The sequence below is a fragment of the Orcinus orca genome, chromosome X (assembly GCF_937001465.1).
Source record: "Orcinus orca chromosome X, mOrcOrc1.1, whole genome shotgun sequence".
Taxonomy (NCBI): Eukaryota; Metazoa; Chordata; class Mammalia; order Artiodactyla; family Delphinidae; genus Orcinus; species Orcinus orca.
The window spans coordinates 53,755,453-53,762,732 of record NC_064580.1 but is presented as its reverse complement, the minus strand read 5'-3'; the positions used below and the strand labels follow the sequence as shown (position 1 = coordinate 53,762,732).

General features: G+C 37.7%; 1 pseudogene; it reads right to left on the bottom strand.

Moving 5' to 3' along the window:
- Positions 1–3,368: 3,368 nt before the first annotated feature.
- On the bottom strand, positions 3,369–6,303 carry LOC125962985 (non-homologous end-joining factor 1-like; annotated as a pseudogene).
- Between the last annotated feature and the right edge of the window lie 977 nt (positions 6,304–7,280).

The following is a 7,280-nucleotide window of genomic DNA, read 5'->3' as shown; positions in this document are numbered from 1 at the left end:
TCTTCAATTTCTTTCAAAGAAGTCTTGCAGATTTCAGTGTAGAGACTTTTCACTTCTTTGGTTTCATTTGTTCCTAGTTATTTTATTCTTTTCTTTTCTTTTGCTTGTGATTGTAAATGAGATTGTTTTTTCTTAAATTTATCTTTCTGCTAGTTCATTCTTAGTGTATGGAAACTCAATTGATTTGTGTATATTTACTTTGTACCCTGCAACTTTACTGTATTCATTTATTATTTCTAATCACTTTTGGCATTATCTTTAGGGTTTTCTATAAATAAAATCATGTCATCTGTAACTAGTGATAGTTTTACTTCTCCCTTTCCAACTTGGTTATCTTTTATTTCTTTTTCTTGCTTAATTAGTATGAGTAGGACTTCCAATACTATGTTGAATAAGACAGACAAAAGTAGGCATTGTTGTCTTGTTTATGATCTTGAAGAGATAGCTTTCAGTTTTTCATTATTGAGTATGATGTTAACTGTGGGTCTGTCATATACGGCCTTTATTATGTTAAGATATCCTCCCTTTATACACATTTTATTGAGAGTTTTTAATCATAATGGGGTGTTGAATCTTGTCAAAGGTTTTTCTGTGTCTATTGACATAATCATATGATTTTTACTTTTAATTTTGTTAATGTCCTGTATCATGTTGATTAATTTGTGGAAATTCAGCCATCCCTGCATTCCTGGATTAAATCCCATGTTATCATGGTGTGTTATCCTTTTAATATATTGTCATATTTAGTTTGCTAATATTTCATTGAGGATTTTTGCATCTATGCTTATCAGAGATATTGGCCTGCAATTTTCTTTTTTTTGTTGTCCTTGCCTGGGTTTGGTATCAGAGTGATGCTGGCCTCATAGAATGAATTTGGAAGCTTTCCTACTTCTTCAATTTTTTGGAATATTTTAAGAAGGTTAGGTGTTAATTTTTCTTTAAATGTTTGGTAAATTTCACTCATGAAAACTTCTGCCCTTAGGTTGTTGAATTTGTTAGTGTATAGATACTCATCATATTATTTTATAATTCTTTGTATTTCTGTGATATTCATTTTCATTTCTCCTCTTTTACTTCTGATTTTGTCAGAGCCTTCTCTATTTTTTTCAGTAAGTCTATCTAAAGGTTTTTCAACTTTGTTTACCTTTTCTAAGAACCAGCTTTTAGTTTCATTCCTCTTTCTATTATCTTTTTAGTCTCTATTTCACTTATTTCCACTTTGATCTTTATTATTTCTTTCCTTCTATTGACTTTGGGCTTCTTTTTTTCTTATTTTTCTACTTCCTTTAGCTGTAAGATGAGATTGTTTGTTTGAGATTTTTCTTATTTTTTGAGTTGGTCTGCATTGTTATAAACTTCCTTCTTGGTACTGCTTCTGTTATGTTCCATAGTTTGGGTATGTCATATTTTCATTTGTTATTTTTCTTTGCATATTTTTTTCTCTTTTGATTTATTTGTTGACCTAATAGCTGTTCAGCAGCGTGTATTTCAGTCTCCACATATTTGTTACTTTTTTTCAGTTTTCTTTTTGTAGTGGATTTCTGGTTTCATACCATTGTGATCAGAAAACGTTCTTGGTAAGATTTCAACCTTCTTAAATTTATTTTGTTTTGTTTCTCAGCATATGGACTATACTTGAGGAAGTTCCATTTGCACTTCATAAGAATGTGTATTCTGCTGCATTTGGATGGAATATTCTGTAAAAATCTATCGAAGCCATCTGATCTAATGTTTTATTTAAGGTTGCAATTTCCTTGTTGACTTTCTGTCTGGATGATCTATCCATTGATATAAGTGGGGTCTTAAATTTCCATACTATTATTGTGTTGCTGTCAATTGTATCCCTTTTAGCCTGTTAATAATCACTTTATATATTTTGGTGTTCTTATGTTAGGTACATATATATTATTCACTGTTATGTCTTCTTGATGAAATATCCCCTTTATTATTATATACTATCCACATTTGTCTCTTTTTTCCTTTTTTGGCTTGAAATCTCTTTTGCCTGATATGAGTATGGCTACACCACTTTCTTTTGGCTGATATTTGCTTTTATGCTTAGAGTATAATCTTCCTTCTCTTCACTTTTAATCTATGTTTGCCTTTACAGCTGAGATGTGTCTCCTGGAGGCAGCATATAGTTGAGTCTTGTTTCTTCATCCTTCCATCCACTCTTTGTCTTTTGATGGGTGAATTCAATCAATTTATATTTAAGGTGATTATTGATAGATGAGACAGTATTGCCATTTTATCTTTTGCTTTCTGATTGCTTTATATCTCCATTGTTCCTTTTCTCTTGTGTTTCCATCTGCCATTTTTATTTATTTTTTAATGATGTTTTATTGTTTCCTCTTTTTTGTGCTTTTTTTTTGGGTCTCTGCTCTATATTTATATTTTGTGGTTACCCTGAGGCTTGTGTGTAATTTCATAGATAAAACAGTCATTTTTCTGCTGGCAACATCTAATCTTCATTTACCTAAACAAGTTCTGTCCTTTTCTTCTTCCCCTCTTATGTTATTGTTGTGTTAAATGATCCCTTTTTATGTTGTGAGTTTGTTACTAAACTGAGATAGCTATAGTTATTTTTTAGCTTTATTTTTCCTCCCTTTAAACTTTATACTGTAGTAAAGTTTTTGAAAACCTTTTCTGATAAAGATTTGCAATTTTCTTGTTCTGTCTCTTTGTTACCTTGCTTACAGTTTTGTGTATTTTTGCTATTTTGTTTCTGGTAAAAGAGCTTATTTCAACATCTCTTGTAAGGCATATCTAGTGTAGATGAACTACCTCAACTTTTGTTTGTGTGTGAAACCTTTATTTTTCCTACAGATCTGAATCATAACTTTGCTCAATAGAGTATTCTTGGGTTATAGATTTTAGCTTTCAATATGTTGAGAATTCCATTCCACTCCCTCCTGGACTATAAGATTTCTACTGATAACCTAATGGGGTTTCCTTTCTAGGTTACTATCCTTTTTTTCCTGGCTGCCTTTAAAATTATTTCTTTGTCATTGACTTTTGACAATTTTAATTTATGCATGATGGAGGTTTTTAGCATTGAAGTAATTAGGTGTTGTCTTAGCTTCAAGGACTTATATATTCAGTTCCTTCCCCAAGTTTGGGAGGTTCTCAACTATTGCTTCATTGAATTATCTCTCTACTCCCTTCTCCCAATCTTCTTCTGAGATATCCATTATCCTAATGTTGCCCTTCCTAAAAGAGTCTGATAGCTCTCATAGCATTTCCCCCATGGTTTTTATATCTTATTTCTCTTTCCTCTTCTACTTGTATCATTTCTAGTTTTCTGTATTTGAACTCACTAAGTCTCTCTTCCACATTGGTCTGCTCTATTTCCAGTGCTTTCTAATGCATTCTTCACCTTGTGTTTTGTGTTTCTCAGCTCCAGAATTTTGAAATGGTTCTTTTTTTTCTTTTTCAGGAGAGTGTGAGTGCTTTTCATTCCATGCTAAAGAGAGGAGAGGGTCTCTGAGGAACACCTGGGACTGGGTAGGGACTCTTAAGAAAGGTAGACAAGGCTTCCTAAGCATGCTGTGCCTTTTTGAAAACCTGCCCCATATACTTAAAGTCCATGGTAGATCCTGGGTCTAGAGAACCTTCATCAAAAGAAAGGAGGGTATGGGATTCCCAGAGACTGGCTTCCAGTCGGACAGGGAAGGCCAGTGCCTGATGGATTGGAGCCAGGATTCCCTCAGTTAATAGTATCCATGCCTGTCAACATGAACTTCAGTTATCTTGCCCTTACAGTGGAGTCCCTGACTGTGTAACTCTGTGTCAGAGATGCTGCTGTCACAGGACCTCTTTTCAAGGCGACACTAGGAAACTACTCTCCAAGTCCATCCTCAGCAGTTGAGACAGTGACAGGTTAACTGAAGAGCCCCCCTAGCTTCTACCTCTTGACCTTCAACAACTGAGGTCTCTGCATAGGGCCTGAAGTAACTGTGGCTCTTTTTCAGGCACTGGGAAGGATGGTGCTGAGGAGACCTGCTCTTCTGGCTGATTCAGAAGTTGGCTATCTGTTCCTTGTGAGGAGGCACTGCTTGAGGTCTGGGGATCTCCAGTGCCTTGAAGCTTCTGTCCCACTTGGATCTTTTGTCTGGTGACTGCCATATACAGACTCTGTAGATTTGTGACAAAGGGTTTTCCATCACCAACACTGCATACCTCTGGTATTTTCTCTACCATAAATTGTTCCAAGAAGGAATTCTTTTCAAATGGCTCTGTCTTCAACTGATTTCGGCTCAGCGTAGACCCACTGTCCTGGTAGTCCTGGATCTCTAGATCTTACATACAAAGCAATGTTGCTAGGTCCCTCACTTGGCACTGCAGTGACAGACTCATGCCCATCAGAGGACAAATCAAATGTTGGGAGAACAGTGAAGGGTTAGCTAGGATGCAGTGGAAATTCCAATAGAATGGGAGACCAGAGAGCTCACTCCACACCTGGAGTATCAGCACCTCTGCCACATGACCACAGGAGAATGTAGCTTTGCCAGGGCAAGCACTGTCCTTCAACAATGGGCAAAGCAGGTCATACAAATGACAATGAAAAGCCTCAGGAGGAGCAGTCAGGTGTTTGTTCAGCTCCTTGGCTTGCTGGCTGATCACACTAGTGTCCACCTGTTCAGGCCACACCTGTTGAAGATCTGAAAGCAACAAGGCATAGCCCTGCTTAGTGATATAAGCCTTGGCCAAGAGGGAGTTCTCGGCAAGCTGTAGCCATGCCCACGGCTGCATCTGCAGGCCTTGCTCCAGTTCCTCCATCGTGAGCGGCCTCAAGAGCCCTCACTCTCCCCGCGGCAAGCTGGCCCACCCATGCAAACCAAAAGGCGAAATGGTTCTTTTTTAGAATTTTAATTACTTTGGGCTTCCCTGGTGGCACAGTGGTTGAGAGTCTGCCTGCCGATGCAGGGGTCACGGGTTCGTGCCCCAGTCCGGGAAGATCCCACATGCCGCGGAGCGGCTAGGCCCGTGAGCCATGGCTGCTGAGCCTGTGCGTCCGGAGCCTGTGCTCCACAACGGGAGAGGCCACAACAGTGAGAGACCTGCATACTGAAAAAAAAAAAAGAATTTTAATTTCTTTGATAAAATATTTCTCTATCCATTAGTTTTATTCCTGAGTTCACTGTATTGCCTTTCTGAGTTTTCTTGTAGCTCCTTGAATTTCTTTATAAGAGCTACTTTGAACTCTTTATCAGTTTGTTTGCAATATTCCATGCCTTTGAGTTTGGTTGCTGGAGAATTGTTTTCTTTTTGTGATATCATCGTACCATGATTTTTCATACTGTTCATGGAAATGTGTCTCTGCTGTAGCATTTGTGTGATTTTGTCTGTATAGCTTTGCTTTTACTATTTGTCCTAGGGTTTTGTAGCATTTGAATTAGCAAACACCTTCCTTATTTCAGTAGGTTTTGTTTACTTTGTTTCTAACAGTTCAGCAGATTGGTAATTAGAAGGCTTTCTGTTGTTTTCCAGAATGTGAAAGTATTGCATAGATTTTTTATTTCTTTTAGAAGAGCTGATTTGCTACTAAATTTGAGAACAACATTATTTTGTAAAAAGCTGGAGTTTAAAAAAGGCTGGTGGCAGAGTGGGGGGAGGTGTGTGCTTAGCACCTCGGGTTTTGGGTGTGTCCTTGGCCTGGTAGAGAAATCCTTGGGTGTTTGAGTCCCAATATCCCGTGGGTGAACCACTTGCTATAGTCCCAGGGCAGACAGCAGGAAATGTGTTCCTTCAGTTCTTTTTGTCTGCTTCTTCCCTTTCCTTTCCCCCTGCACAGTCACTGCAGTCTCTCCTCAAAGTGAACAACAGTTCTCTCCAACTGAAGCACCTATGGACTGACAGAACCCCACTCACATCTTTCACCCTCCAACTTCTCTACCAGCAAGGTCACAGCTGTCCCACAGCTACCTCTGCTGCCATGTCCCTGGGCTCTTCAGCTTCCTCCAAGGTCCAAGTCAGCTGAAAGAGGCACAGGTGGAAAGATCCATTGAGAATCTTCATGTGCTGTGCAGAGGCACCTCTGCTTCCTTATGGATAGCCAAATAACTGAATCAAATGGGAGAGAAGAGGAAATGACTTTATGTTGTCATGATGCTGATATCACTGACCTTTTGTTTCTTAATGTAAGGATTTATTGCTATAAACGCCCCACTTAGAACTGCTTTTGCTGCATCTAATAAGTTTTGACATGTTGTATTTCCATTTTCATTTGTCTCAAGATATTTTTAGATTTCTCTTTTAAAACTTCTTCTTTAACCTATTCCTTGTTTGGTATCATGTTGTTTAACCTCCTCATATTTGTGCATTTTCCAGTTTTCTTCTTGTAATTTATTTCTAATTTTATTCATACCACTGTGGCTGAAAAACATACTTGATATAATTTTAATCTTCTTAAAAATATTAAGTGTAGTGTTTGGCCTAACATATGATCTATCCTTGAGAATGTTCCACGTGCAATTGAGAAGAATGTGTATTCTGCTGTTTTAGGATAGTCTATATATGTCTTTTAAGGCTGGTTAATTTATAATGTCATTCATGTCCTATTTCTTTATTGATTTATTATTATGGAACTGTCTATTTTTCCCTCCAATTCAGTCAATATTTGTGTGTCATATATTTGTGAGCTCTATTATTTGATACCTATATGGTTATAATTATATCTTCTTTTTTTTTTTTTTTTTTTTTTGCGGTACGTGGGCCTCTCACTGTTGTGGCCTCTCCCGTTGCAGAGCACAGGCTCCGGACGCGCAAGCTCAGCAGCCATGGCTCACGGACCTAGCTGCTCCAAGGCATGTGGGATATTCCTGGACCGGGGCACAAACCCGTGTCCCCTGCATCAGCAGGCGGACTGGACTCTCAACCACTGTGCCACCAGGGAAGCCCTAATTATATCTTCTTGATGAATTAATTGTTTTATCTATCTATTTATTATCTATCTATCTACCTATCTATCTATCTATCTAGTTCTTCTTTGCCTCTTATAACAACATTTGACTTAAATTCTATTTTGAGATAGCCACCCCAGCAATCTTTTGCTTACTATTTGTAAGCTTTTTCAATCCTTTCACTTTCAGCTTCTTTGTGTCTTTGGATCTAATGTGAGTTTTTGGTAGATGGGACATAGTATTATCATTTTAATTTTAAATCCATTCTGCCCATCTCTGCTTTTTGATTGGAGGGTTTAATCCATTTACATTTGAAGTAGTTACTGGTAAGAAAGGACTTACTTCAGGTACTTATTTATTTGCTTTTATTAGGTCTTA